This window comes from Notamacropus eugenii, chromosome 4 (genome assembly GCF_028372415.1).
Source record: "Notamacropus eugenii isolate mMacEug1 chromosome 4, mMacEug1.pri_v2, whole genome shotgun sequence".
NCBI lineage: Eukaryota > Metazoa > Chordata > Mammalia > Diprotodontia > Macropodidae > Notamacropus > Notamacropus eugenii.
The window spans coordinates 312,201,080-312,216,494 of record NC_092875.1 but is presented as its reverse complement, the minus strand read 5'-3'; the positions used below and the strand labels follow the sequence as shown (position 1 = coordinate 312,216,494).

General features: G+C 37.8%; 1 pseudogene; it reads left to right on the top strand.

Annotated features, from left to right (window-relative positions):
- The first annotated feature begins 5,355 nt into the window (after nt 1–5,355).
- Nucleotides 5,356–6,164, top strand: LOC140498450 (E3 ubiquitin-protein ligase RNF138 pseudogene; annotated as a pseudogene).
- Nucleotides 6,165–15,415: the final 9,251 nt, after the last annotated feature.

Below are 15,415 nucleotides of genomic sequence, written 5' to 3'. Positions count from 1 at the left end.
GGGGCTGGAGGAGGAAGTAAAGCCCTAGACCACAGGTTATATTTTAGAGTATCATCTAGAATGTGAGAGTTAGGTTGCCAATCAATTCCATATGCTCAATTTTTTTTTCCCGAGAGCCCCACACTTCTTTGGGGCTTATCTGAGTTTGTATAATTTTCTGAGCTGTCATACATAACAGAGATATGTCATATATAATACCATAGCATGGAGTCAGGAAAATTGGTCTAGAACTCCATGGAGATTGCTCTATTAACTGCAGGAATCCACTGGAGAAGTTTTCTTCCATTAAAGTTTTTCTCACCTGAGGGTAAGACGTTGACTTCTAATCCATCCCAAATTTCAGTTTTCAGTTGGGAGTCATTCATATGTCTTAGAAGTTCATCTGGGCCTAGACGTCACTCCCCATGAAAGAAACTTGTATTTTTTTTCTTTTGTTTTTGCTATCATGTTGATTATCATTTTTCTTCCTCCTATTTTTTTAAGGGATGGTGGTAAGATAAGCCATTATTGATACCAAAACAAGTGTACATATGGGAACTCTGTAAAAGACTATTTGCTTGTTGAATTTGTATAACTGTGTATTTAGAAATTAGTTTAATCTGTAGTCCCATCAGTTATGGAAGTTCTGGGGCCCTCACAAATGTCTGGTAAATTGTGAAATGTGTAAGAACAGTGCTTTATGATAGTAATTAGGATGCATCATGTTATGTAATGACCAATTGCTACAGACTCCTAAGTCATGTTGGAGCTATCCACAACTGGTGATGTGGACTAATGTGCTTGGTTCAGTAAATATTTAGCTGAGGGAGAGTATAAGGAGTAGAGGGAAGGGATGAGGTTGATAAAGGGAGCCCCTGAGCAACTTGATGAGTTTTCCAAACAATTTGAGGGATTATAGAGAGTGGATATTTGTAGGGCTCTGAGTGGAACCACTTCAGGTAGGATAGCCATACACTGCTCTCTTGAGAATAATGACATCTTCTGATTGGTACCTAGTGAATATGGATGCTTTTAAAATAATTACTAACTGATAAGGGAATTTAATCTTATTTTTTATTTTCATTTTTACTATTTATTAATTTATTTTTATTTTTCAACCTTCATTTCCACAAGATTTTTGAGCTCCAAATTTTCTCCCCATCTTTCTCCTCCCCTGTCCCCAAGATTGCATGCATTTGGATTATCCCTTTCCCCAGTCTGCCCTCCATTTTATCATTCCACTGCCTTGTCCCCTTCCCTTTACTTTCTTGAAGAGCAACATAGATTTCTATACCCTATTGACTGTATATCTTATGTTCTAGTTGCATATAAAAACATTTTTTTAACAATTGTTTTTAAAACTTTGAGGTCCAAATTCTCTCTGTCTTCCCTTCCCATCCACCCTCATTGAGAACGCAAGGAATTCAATAAAGGTTATACATGTGTAGTTATGCAAAACACTTACAGAAGAGCCATGCTGTGGAAGACTATCATACCTTTCAATTATTCTGTTTTCTCCTTTGACCCAGTCCTTTTTCAGAAGTGTTTATTTCTGACTACCCCCTCCCCCAACCTACCATTCCTTCTATTATACCCCCTCTCTTATCCCCTTCCACCCTACTTTTCTGTAGGGTAAAATACACAAATGAGCATGTATGCTATTCCCTCCTCAAGCCAAATCTGATAAGAGTAAGGTTCATTCATTCCTTCTTAACCCCTCCCCCTTTCCCATCACTGTGAAACCTTTTTCTCACCTCTTTTATGTGAGATAATTTACCTCATTCTATCTCTCTTTTCTCCTTCTCTCAATACATTCCTTTCTTATCCCTTAATTTTATTTTTAGATATCATCCCTTCATATTCAACTCACCCTCTACCTACCTACCTACCTACCTACCTACCTATCTATCTATCTATCTATCTATCTATCTATCTATCTATCTATCTATCTATCTATCTATCTACCTATCTATCTATCATCTATCTCTTTCAGCTACTAATACTGAGAAAGATCTCGTGAGTTGGAATATCATTTCATGTAGGAATGAAAACAATTCAATTTTAATAAGTCTCTTATGATTTCTCTTTCCTGTTTACCTTTTCATGCTTCTTGATTCTTGTACTTGAAAGTCAAATTTTCTATTCAGCTCTGGTCTTTACATCAAGAAACCTTGAAAGTCTTCTATTTCATTGAATGTCCATTTTTCTCCTGAAGAATTATACTGTTTTGCTGGGTGGATTCCTTACATTCTCTGATCTCCAGAATATCATATTTCAAGCCCTTTGATCTCTTTATATAGAGGCTTCTGGATCTTTTTATCCTGATTGTATTTCAACAATACTCAATTTTCATGATTTTCTTGCATCACTCTTATTTCTCTTCCCTATTTTTCCTCTGCTTCTCTTATTTGATTTTCAAAATCCTTTTTGAGCTCTTCCATTATCTGAGACCAATTCATATTTTTCTTGGAGGCTTTTAATGTAGGAGCTTTGACTTTTTTGTCTTCTTCTGGTTGTATGTTTTGATCTTCTTTGTCACCAATGTAAGATTCTATAGTCTAAGTTCTTTTATGATATATACTCATCTTCCCAGCCAAATACTTGACTTTCTAACTCTTTGTCAAGATCGGACTCTGCTTCCATTGGGGCTGGTGGTGTGTATATTGTCCCAGGCTTCAGGGATTTTGTATCAGCTGCTTGATCCCCTACTTCTGTGGACCCAGTGCTCTATAATCAGCCTCTATCACTGTTGTTGCTGCTGGTACCACTGACCTCTATCACCACCACCACTGCCCTGGAGCTAGGACTGGACCCAGGCAGCCCATATGCTCCTCTTTCACCCAGGTTTCACAGAGTGTTCCCATTGACTTCTTCAGTGTTTCTGAGTTAAGGAGTCTGAAAACTGTCACAGCTGCCAATGATTCAGTCCCCTGCGGCCTGCTTTGACCCATGTGTGCTGGTTTGGCTCATGATGGACTGTGCTCCACTCCCTGGTTGGTGCACTAGACCCTTCCTGTTGATTTTCCAGGTTGTCTTGGGCTGGGGATTTATTTCATTCTGTCATTTTGTGCCTTCTGTAGCTCTAAAATTTATTTAGAGTTATTTTTAAAGGTATTTGTAGGGCTTTGGGGGAGAACTCAGGGAAATTCCTGCTTTTACTCCACCATCTTGGCTCTGCCGCCTGGGAATTTAATCTTGTAACCACCTTACTTCATGGCATATATAAAATATGCTTGCAGATGGTCTCTGTCTTCTCAGTAATCCCTATTGCCTTCTTCCAGAGGGCTACCTTCTGCCTTTCTTTTTCACACTTTTGAGTGACAGAGATCAATCCTCCCCTAACTCCCAATGAGAATCATAGATATGATTTTCATAAGTTGTCTTTTAGTTCCCTTTCTGTACTGCATCCTTTCCCCCTCATTTTATTACCCTGATTCCTGGGCTAAATAGTAATTGGAGAGCAAATATGGAAACTAGTATGGGTACCTAATCATGGGCAAAGTAAAAATAATAAAAACACAATCAATAAAGATGAGAACCATTCAGGCCACCTATACAGTAACTTGTCTGCTAATGTTTGATTGAAAATGATATATTCAAGGTCGATGCAACACAGTTATATCTACCTCCAAATGGGATTGTAAGATAGATCATTGTTATATAAAACCAAGTATTCCTCTCAGCTCTAAGAGTTACAGGACCTGAGAATGTGAAACACAGAGGAAAGAAAGCCTTTCATATAATCTTAATAGAGTAAAGCCTTAAACTCCACAAATTTCATTTTACAAGAGACATATGGGTATGGTTTGTTAATTAGAAATGGAACACTTGTAGGGAATTACATATGGGAAGTGGCAAGGACTTCAAAAGGAAGTTCAATTTATTAGTTCTGTGTAAAGCCTCTTTGATAGTAACAGTAACAAAAGTTGCCCCCTCCATTTAATCAGTCCCTGTTTATTAAATACTACTAAGAAATATCTTTAACATTTTCATTTTTCTTTTCTTCCCTGTTGCTACTACCATACTCTAAGTTCTGTTTACTTCCTACTTAAACTACCTTGAAAGGAGAAATTATGGCTTATGAAAACCTTGGGGCAGAGGGAGTGATTATTCTCTCAGAATCTGTGCTATTTTTGCTTTTCTTAGTTTCACTAGGGAAAAAAGCAGGATCATAGAACATATAAGACCACTATTTAGAATGGATAGGATTGTGACAATTGATGACAGAGATAAGTGAGAACTGTTTAATTATTTTTTTGTTTCTGTTTTCTCTCTCAAGAAGAATGATCTTTTCCTCAGAAAAGAAGAATAAATATGGCTACTATTATGATGAAGTGAGGAGAACTAGCCTCCTCTGGTGAATTTAATTCCTGTTGCTCAGATCAACTATATTCTTCAGCATGGAAAGAAAAATGACTTTTAAGATACTGCTGGTCATACTTTAGAGAACATGAAAAGCAGGAGAGATACCACAGGATTGGAGGAAAGGAAATGTCTCAATTATTTTTTTTTTATTTTTAACACAGTTTATAAAAGATAAAGCAATTCCAACTTTTGGTCAAGTGATACTTCTTTTTAAAGCATTTACAATATGGACCACAAAAGAATTTTTTTTTTTTTTATACATTAACCAACTGAGACAGAAATAATATTTATGATGCTAACTTTACAAGCTCTTGACATAATTGTCTCCACAGTATTACTAAGAATTGAAGGACCTTAACTTATTGTTGTTGGTCTAAAGTCCTATACCTAATAGCTTAATTTTAGACAATCTCAGATATTCCCCTACCAATAATCTATAATTGAATAGATCTGGTATTAAGCTTACAAATCTTTTGACTATAGGAAATTGCCACCAAGAGTAGGGACATTGCAGAAATACAAAATCTCCCCAACTTCATGTCAATTCCAGGCAGGATTAGATTTTCCACTTGCATTCAGTCAGGATTAAAGTCTGCCAGGTGTCAGTGGGGAAATTCAGTCCGGAGAATCCTACCTCAGCCCATGCTGAACAGCTGCTCTCCCACCCTTCCCTTGAGATCACCTATGCAGTTCATATCAGCATCTCATCAGCTTACTGGTATCATGGATTGGAGGCTCAGATCACCTTTCTTGCTAACCATACCTGGAGTTAGCCTCAGAAGAACAGTCACTTAATAGTCCCATAGCATCTAAAAATGGCAAATTCCAATAACCAGGTTTCATATATGATTATAGTTTCACTTTGGCTAAGGAACATCTTTTGAGGCAAGTCTTAAGTGGCTTACATGCCTTTCTATACAAGTTTTAGTTTCTGATTAAATGGCAATCATAAAATCAAATTTACCATTAAAACCTTGACTTTTGATCTCCACCTCCCACCAGCACCATACCATGGCTGAGACGCTCTCCACTGCCACGTCCTACACCAAAGATGACTTCTACTGCCCAGTCTGTCAAGAGGTGTTCAAGACCCCAGTGAAGACTGCAGCCTGTCAGCATGTTTTTTGTAGAAAATGTTTCCTGACTGCTATGAGAGAAAGTGGAACACATTGATCCCTCTGTTGTGGAAATGTAACTAGAAGAGAGCGAGCATGTCCTGAGCAGGACTTAGACATGAAAATGTCATGAGGAAATTTTCTGGTAGCTGTAGATGCTGTGCAAAACAGATAAAATTTTATTGCATGAGACATCATTACAAGTCTTGTAAGAAGTATGAGGACGAGTATGGTATGTCCTCCATCATTCCAAACTTTCAGATCTCTCAAGATTCAGTAGGGAATAGTAATAGGAATGAGATATCTATCTCTGATAATACAGAGACTTATCAAGGAGATGCAAGTTTTACTAGGCATCCCACATTTAAGTGTCTCTTGTGTCAAGAAGCAAACTTTATAAGACAACATTTACTGGATCATTGTAATAATAATCACCTCTTTCAGATAGTCCCTGTGATGCGACCTATTTGGGTGTCTCTTCCATGCTGAGATCCTGGCCAGATTACTAGAAATTTGGTTAGCCATCTAAATCAAAGACATCAGTTTGATTATGGAGAATTTGTGATTCTTCAGTTAGATGAGAAAAACAGTATCAGACTGATGTCAAAGAATCTTATCAAGTAAACTTCTGAAGGTTGTAGTCATCTGCATCTTCTATCTGCAAGTGCCATCTTTGAGGGAAAAGCTATGTGAACTCATGTTTCAGTAACCTGATGTGTATATTAATCAAAAGGAATTCAGTCTAAAAACAAAAAAACCATAAAAAACAAAAAACCTTGACTCCTCCATCAGTGCCAAATTTTACCCAAGGTTACCTTCCTCTAGGAAATTTAGACTGAAATTCTTTTTTCCAAACTAAAGATGTCATTGATTTATTCTCAGTAATTAATTCAGTCTTATTGTTTTAATACTAATTGCTTTTAACTCACTTTGTAACATGTCCAATTTTTCTCCCGATCACTCCCCTCCTCCTGCTTCCTAATACCTTGCATTCTGATTACTCCTTCTCTCAATGTACCCTCCCCTCCATCACACCCCACCCCTCTCCTATCCCCATCTTCTCTCTTTTCTTGCAGGGCAAGATAAATTTCCATACCCCATTTCCTGTAGTTCTTATTTCCCAATTATTTGCAATAAAAATTCTCAACATTCGTTTCTAAGACTTTGAATTCCAACTTCTCTCCCTCCCTCCCTCCCTCTCCAGCCCCACTAAGAAGGAAATCAATTCAATACAGACTAAATATGTGTTCTTTTGCAAAAGACTTCCATAATAATTATGTTGTGCAATACTAATTATATTGCCCTCTGTCCTACCTTATCCCCCCTTATTTTTCCCTCTGCAATTGACCTTGTCCCTTCTCAAAAGTGTTTATTTCTAGTGACTCCTTTCTCCCATTTGCCCTCTCTTCTAACATTCCCCTTGCTCCACTTGTCGCCTCCTCTCCTACTTTCCTGTGGTGTGATATAAATTTTCATATCAAATTTAGTGAGTATGTTATTCCCTCCTTCAGCCACATGTGGGGAGAGTAGTTTTATTTTTTTCCTCTCCCCTTCTCCCTTATCTCTTCCATTGAATAAGGTTTTTCTTATCTCTTTTATGAGTTATAGCCTACCCCATTCCATCACTCCCTTTGTCTTCCCAGAATTTTCCTCCTTCACCCCTTAATTTTTATTTCATTTCATTTTATATTTTTGTGTGTGGATATCATCTCTTCTGATATAACACACCCTGTACTCTTTATCTTTCTATATGTATGAGTGTGTGTATGTGTGTGTGTGTGTATGTACAATCTCTCCAACTACCCAAATACTGAGAAAAGATTCAAGAGTTAAAAAATATTTTCTTTCTATGTAGTAATGTAAACAGTTCAGGTTTAGAGAGTCTTTTAAGATTTTTCTTTTCTATTTATCTTTTCATGCTTCTCTTGATTCTTGTCTTGGGAAGTCAAATTTTTAAATATAGATCTAGTCTTTTCCTCAACATGAATTCTTCAAAGTCATCTATATCACTGAATGACCATTTTTTCCTTTGGAGTATTATATTCAGATTTGCTGGGTAGGTGATTTTTGGTTTCAGTCCCAGCTGCTTTGACTTCTGAAATATTCCACTCCAAGCCCTTCAATGCCTTAATGTTGAAGCTTCCAGATCTTGTGTTATCCTGATTGTATTTCCACAGTACTCAAAGTGTTTCTTTCTAGCTCTTTGCAGTATCTTCTCCTTGATCTGGGAACTCTGAAATTTGGCCACAATATTCCTAGGAGTTTCTCTGTTCAGGTTTCTTCCAGAAGGTGATTGGCGAATTCTTTCAATATCCATTTTACCCTCTGATTCTATAACATCAGGGCAGTTTTCCTTGATAATTTCATGGAAGATAATGCCTAGGCTCTTTTTTTGATCATGGCTTTCAAGTAGTCCAATACTGTTTAAATTATTTCTCCTGGATCTATTTTCCAGGTCAGTTGTTTTTCCAATGAGTTGTTTCACATTATCTTCTAATTTTTCAAATTTTTGCTTTTGTTTACTAACTCACAGTCATTCATTTCCCTGAATTCAATTCTCTCTTTCAAAGAATTATTTTGTTCAGTGAGCTTTTGAACCTTCTCCTCCATTTGGGTAATTCTGATTTTTAAAACCTCTTTCTCCTCATTGGCTTTTTGGACCTCTTTTTCCAATTGAGTTAACCTTTTTTAAAGCTGTTATTTTCCTCGGCATTTTTTTGGTTCTCCTTTAGTAAGCTGCTAACTTGTTTTTTAAGGTCTTCTATTGCCTGAGCCCATTTTAAGTTCCCTTTGGAAGCAGGGGCCTTGACTTCCTCTGACGGTATACCTTATTCTTCCTCATCTGAAAGGATGGGGGGGAGACACCTGTTCCCCAAGAAAGTAATCTTCTATGGTCTTTTATTTCCCCTTTTTTGGTCATTTTCCCAGACAGTTACTTGACTTCTGAGTTTCCTGTCCACAACCTCCTGGCCTCCAGCTGGGCCAAGCCAGCACTGGGGCTGAGATTCAAATGAGCTGCTCCCAAGCCTCAGGGATTTAGGCAGGGGCAGGGCTGCTATTCAGTGTGAGCTTAAGATCAGCTGCTCAGGTGGGGGCAGGGCCACCAACCAGAGCTCAGTTCCCTCAGGGGCTTTCTGATGAGATCTTCAAGAATGGATTCGGGCTACTACCTGCTTTGGGAGCCCTGTCTGCCGCTGCCTCTACTGCTGCCTTCTGAGGAGACCTGAGTTATGGGGACACCCTGCTCCCCTCTTGGCCAGCCAAAAAGACCCTCTCACTGACCTTTGGCGCCTGTGGATTGAGGGATCTGCGCTGCCTCTGGAGATTCTGTCCCTGAAACCTGCTCGGATCTGCTCCTCTCAGTGATGCGTGCCCAAGGCAGGGCTGGGCTCTGCTCTGAGTTTGGTGCCCGACCGACCTTTCCAGTTGGTCTTTCAGGTCTCTCTGGGTTAGAAATCTCCTCCATTCCATTGTTCTGTGGCTTCTGCTGCTCCAGAATTTGTTGAGAGTTCTTCTTTACAGGTATTTTATGGGCTGTGGGGTAGGAGTTAGCATACATGTATCTTTCTACTCTGCTGTCTTGGCTCCTCCCCCCAATTATTTTTTAAAGAAAGAGAACAATATTTGCTAACAATAGAACAGTGAACTTGACATTAATTCTTGGAAAAATTCTGGAACACACTATTAAAAAGGGTGGTTAATTAGCATCTAGGAAAGGAAGTTATTACAAAGTACCAGCACAGATTAAACAAGAGTAGGTTATGCCAAATTAATCTTATAGCAGATAAGAAGAACACTTTAGATAGAAGCTGCTTAAATTTAGTGGAATGTTGAGCAAAATATCACATGCCATGCTTCTGTAATAGGGGGAAGGATATCAATTAGATCATATTGAAATTAAATAGCTTAGTACTAAGCAAATGGTTAGAAACAAAGAGTCTCTAGCCAAGTGCCCCTGGGATCCATGCTTGATCTTATGACTCCTAATAGTATAATTAATGATGCAAATAAAGGCAACGATAGTATCAGATTTGCATATGGTCAAAAATAAGGATATTAGATAAGAAAATCAAGACACAAAAAGATTCCAAGAAGTTAACAGGCTTGGGGAACCTGCAGCCTCAAGGGCCACAGGTGATGCTCTAGGTCTTCAAGTGGTCTCCTTTGACTGAATCCAAACTTCATAACCTAGAGGGCCATATGTGGGTCTTGAGTCTGCAGGTTCCCCACCCCAGAAGAACACTGCACTGAATCTATTAAGGTGGAACTAGAGAAAATAACTATAAAGTTTTAAGTTTGGGTTCAAAAATTGTCTTAATAGAGACACGATAATAACAATACCTGGTATTTATATAGTCCTTTAATATTTGCAAAGAACTTTACACATAATATGTAATCTGATCTTCACAATAATTTTGTGAAGTGTTATGATTATTCCCATTTTATACACATAGAAACTGAAGTATACAGTAAATATGACTTCCCCCAGGTTATAGAAAAAAGCTAATAGATATAGGAGGCAGAATTTGAATTCAAATCTTTCTGACTCCAGGACTAGGCCTCTATCCACTGTGCTACCTTGCTTGGGAGTTATACTTAATAAGAGGTTAATCTGAAAAAAATTCTGTTGGCTTTGAAGAATTGCAAGGTGCCAATTAATAGTGACATGGTACCGTAAAAGCTAATACCCTCTTAGATTTCATGTATAGTAACATATCTTCCAGAGATAAAGAGGCTATAGCTCTATTGTGTGCTCTTTCCGGATGGACTACATCTGTTATATTTCATTCCATCCTGTGTCATGTTGTTTCTTTGTGATTTTGTATGGCTATGAGGCTTAGGACACTTTGGTCTCTGAAAAGTTCAAACTGAGGAAAAGTGGAACATACCTATCATTTTTGCCACTAGGGAAGACTGAGGATGGTAGATTGCTTGAATTTGGAAATTCTGTGCTGCTCTAGGGCTAAAGCAGATTAGGTATCCTTACTATTTCTGGAACCAATATGGTGATACCTCAGGGAGTGGGAGTCCATCAGGCTTCCTAAGGAAGGGTGAACTAGAAACAGAATGCATGATCTGCTTGCAAGTGGCTTTTTCCAGCCTTAGGCAAGATGGAGAGAAAAGTGGAAAGAAAGAAAGAAAAAGAAAGCAAGAGAGAAATAAAAAGAGTGCAAAAATAATCAAGAAAGGAAGAATAAAGAAACTGAGGATCAAACAAAGAGTCATATTGAGGCACTTAGTCAGTATAAGTAGGCTACAACACATTACAAGCAAGTAAATATGCAGGAAAAGTAGTAAAAAGAATGTCATCAAAGAAATGTATGAGCAGAAAAGATGATCATGAATAGGAAAAACAGATGGAATGCCTATATGCTCCACTGTTATCAGGAGCATTCTGGGGAAGCCCCTAGCATGTTTGATCTCCTGTTGAGATTTTATGAGAAGACTTGGATGAGAGCTACAGATGAGGAGTAGGCTTGGATGGGTTATGATTTGGATCATTGGAGGAAATATTCACATCAATGAGATCACAGATCCATTGGAAAATCAGAGTAATAAATAATGGTGCTTTAAAATACTTAATCAGAATTCACTACTCATTATATGTAATTAATTGTTGAGTTCTTAGAGCACTAGAAAAGTATTACTGCGAACAGCACTGTGAACTTTATTCTATGTTAATACTAAGACATGGGGAAAGTATCAGCATGAGAAATGCATTCTAATCATCCAAGTCTTTTCCTTCTAAAAGAAAGATAAGAAAAATTAATAACTTAATGATGCATAGAACAAAAATGTAAAATGGGATGAAAGGTGGCATTTTGATACTGAGCCAATACGAATTAAACCATTTTCACTGAAAAAATTTAAAAATCCAAGCCATTATAAATTTTTGCTCCTTTAAAAAAATTGCTGCATTTATTTAACACTTGGCATCCTGAGCTATCAAAATAACCACAGACAGTAATTAATCCTCATGAATTCAGTGCAGAAATATTATTACTCTCAATTTTTGCATTTAGATCTCAATGCCAAAACTCCAGATTTCTAAAATAGGCTGCTTCTCAATGCTCCCTATGTTTTTAGTTTTATTATTTGACTTTATTTTGGCTTCAATAAAATTGTTCAGTTCCCAGTCATCAACCATCTCCAAATCCAGGTGCAATCCGGGTGACGCTAAACTCCAGCCTGTGTGATCAGACCAATTCCATTATGCCATTCAGCCCACTGGCCCACTGTAGTCCAGGAAGCTATGAAAACTGAAGCCAAGAGAAGAGTGCTGCTGTTCTGGATGTGATATATGTAGGCAGGGGGCCAGAGTTTGAAGGGTGAGAATGAAACACTTACTGAAATAAGCAAAGACACTGAGCATCTGAAGGCAAAGGAAAAAAATAGAATAATCTTCAGTTCTTGTTTGTGACTTTAAAAGAAGCAGATAGAGATACAAAGTTAGGAGGAATGAAACACAAGATGAGAGAAATCCATGAAATAAAAGAGTAGAGGATGAATGAAACTGGCATCTGTGGGAGAAAGAATGCTGATCAGAGACGGAGTTTGGAAAAGAGAGATAAGAATAGAGGACAGAGAGGCCTCCAGAGGACAAAGGCTCCCAGATTGAAGCAGAAACAGAGGTTTTCACATTTCCCATAAAGACCCCTTTGGTAGAGATTGCAATGGTATAATGTAGGCGAAGGAAGCTATTCTGCCCCATAAACTACTAACTTTAATTGTCAAAGACTTTGAAAGGGTATAAATATGTGAGGAGAGTAAAGATAGCATTTGCCATTACATCAACTTTGATATAATAGAAAGCGTTAGCATTCCTTATGCTGCAGGTGAGACAACGATCACAAGGTGGGAAGAAGCATTTCCCCCCTCTTTTATAAAGTAATGATTTCATCTTTTTAATCTCCCTCATTCCTTCCCTTTCTCCTTCCATCAAAACACATACACACTAGGGAGCCTGCAATGGGGATTTGTGTAATAATATGGTGCCTCTCACATATAGTTTTAGAAAAATCATTTGTGTAGATAGGTCATCCAGTCATTTCCAGTAGGGCAATTCTTTTATACATCAATATCTATATATTTTTAAATTTAGTAACACCTCTGGCAAGTGATGAGAGTATGTCCTGCTTCACTCTGAAATGTTTTTTTTTTCTACAAGAAGGAATTTTAACAGACTGTTTACAATAACTGACAAGTTCTAGTTGTAATGAAGAGATAGAGCTCTCAGAGCTCTCAGAAAGAGAGACAGACAGGCAGACAGACACACAGAGACAGACAGACAGAGAGAGAGAGAGAGAGAGAGAGAGACAGAGAGACAGAGACAGAGAGAGAAAGACAGAGAGAGAGAGAGAGAGAGAGAGAGAGAGAGAGAGAGAGAGAGAGAGAGAGAAATGAAGTACAAGCTTACAGTAACAAAGTTTTCAATTTGAAAGGAAGATATCCCATGTCATATTTTTGGAGATCAAATGAAAGGTACAAGACTAAAATGAAATCAGAATAGATCAAACATATTTGTTTGAGGTAGAGGGGCTATGTTTCCCATAACTGAAGATGACAATGAAATGCTTTATTTCTGTACTTTGTCTTTAAATATATGTTGTCTTTCTTCCGCATTCTGAGTCATTTTTTTAGCACTAGTGAGAGATTGTGGGTTATGCACCCACATATTTCAATTGGTTCTATGTGTGTGCACATGTGTGTGTGCTTGTGTGTATATGTGTGTGTGCTTGTGTGTATGCGTGAGAGAGGCAGAGAGAGAGACAGAGAGAGAGAGACAGAGAGAGAGAGAGAGAAAGAGAGAGAGAGAGAGAGAGAGAGAGAGAGAGAGAGAGAGAGAGAGAGAGAGAGAGAGAGAGAGAGAGAGAGAGAATGTGTGTGAGAGAGTGTGTGTTTAAGGGTGAGTGGGATTCTGGAGTCAGAGCACCCCTCCATCTATGCAGTTCTATAGATCCAGATATAACTCTTTGATTCACATAAAACTTCTGTGACATGGTCAGGATCATAAAGCAAGTTAAGAGGCTGAATTAGAACTCCTTTTTTTGACTCCAAGCCTAGCACTATAACCATTCATTCAATAAGCATTTATTAAATGCCTATTAGTGCCAAGTATTATGCTAGGTTTTGAGAATACAAAGACAAAATTGAAATTCCCTGCCCTCAAGGAGCTTAGTTTCACATTTTGTTGTTGTGTGCAGGGGAGGAGAAATATAAGTAGTTACGTGAATAAAAAATACATGTAACATAAGGGAAAGGTAATTGTGGAGGGAGGAAGCTTTTAACTACAGGAATGGATATAAATGACCTGCAGAAGGCAGCAACTGAGCTGAGCCTTAAAGGAAGCTAAAGTTCCTTTGAGGCAGAAGTGAGGAAGGAATACATTCAAGGCTTAGGGTACAGCCTATACAATGGCACGGAGACTGGAGATAGAATATCATATATAGGGAAACAGCAATCAGGATAGTTTGGCTGTAATATAAAGTATATGATGGAAAGCCTGGAAATTAATACCTTTAAGTACATAAATGAACTTGGAAAGCTAACCTGAAGCCAAATTTTAAAAGTTTCTAAAAGCCAAACTAGCATTTGTAACTTATTTCAGAAGCAATAGAGAACCTATGAAGTTTTTCAAATAGATGACTGACCTGGTCAGAACTAAGGAGTATATAGTATATAGAGAGAAGTCTGTAGGCAGAAGAGAGAAGAAAAGAAGAGAAAAAAGGCATTGGACAGATCCTATTGGGCATATATCCACAACCAAAAATGATGATGGAGCAAAGGAAGCTAAAGAGCAGCCAGGTATGTAGAATCAAAAGAGAACATATCCTCACGACCTAGGGAGAGACAATCCAGGAGGAGGCAGATGGCAGTGTCAAATGCTAAGGAAAAGAATGATCTCTAAGAAGAGGGAGGCCAATTTGTCAAATAAAAGAGTGTTGGTAACCTTGGAGAAAACACTTTTATTTGAATGATGAATTCAAAAGTCATTTTGCAACAGATACAGAAATGAGTGAATGGAGTAGAGGCAATGAGAGTAAACGTCTTTTCTTTTTCACGAATTTTGAATGAAAGGGAGGGAAGATATAGGAAGATAACTTTGAGCGCATGATAGTCAAAGGGTAAAAATACCAATATTTATGATAATAAACATTTACATAGAGATTACTATGTGTCAGCATTATGCTAAGTCCTTTATAATTATTATATCATTTAATCATCATAATAATTCTTTGAGGTAGGAGCTATTATTATCATTTACAACATGGCATAGAAATGCAAGTTACCATTATGATGAGGATATCCAGATTAGTTAGGAATCAGACTAGTGACCTTGAACCCACAAGCACCATGATCTAGTATAAAAACTACCCATCCAAAACAAGAGAAGAATATAGTAACTTTGACTTCAATATCTTTTGCATTAAGATTTACAATGAGCTTTCCTTTCACATAGAACGCACTGTCAGGAAATAAAGCCCACACTGTCCACTATGGATAAAGACTTACAAGCTGCTTTCTAAAGTCTCCTGGCTGTTTTCATGTCAGTATTATTTCCCACTAGATCATTCCACGCATTTGCAATCCATTGAAAACAAATGAGTTCTCAGTGATTGTTGGGAAGTGAATAGTTTTTTTGTCTCACTTACTCTTTGTTTTCTCCTCTCTAATGAGGCTGCTGATGGCATCCTCTATTAATTAATGCACATTATTAAGGATGATGATTAGTAGAGGTAGAGAGGAAGCTTTTCCAGAAGTAATAAGAAGGTCAGTGTACCTGCTTACACGGTTCTCTGGGGAGACCAGCCTAAAATACTGCGGTTCCTTGTGAATCCTTCAGTATGTATTTTAAAAAAAAATCCCAGCTAGAATGGAATTCAGTAAAAAGTTACACAAACAATGGATTGGCTGGAGGGACTGACTTAGGAGGACAGATTAAAATAACTGAATAT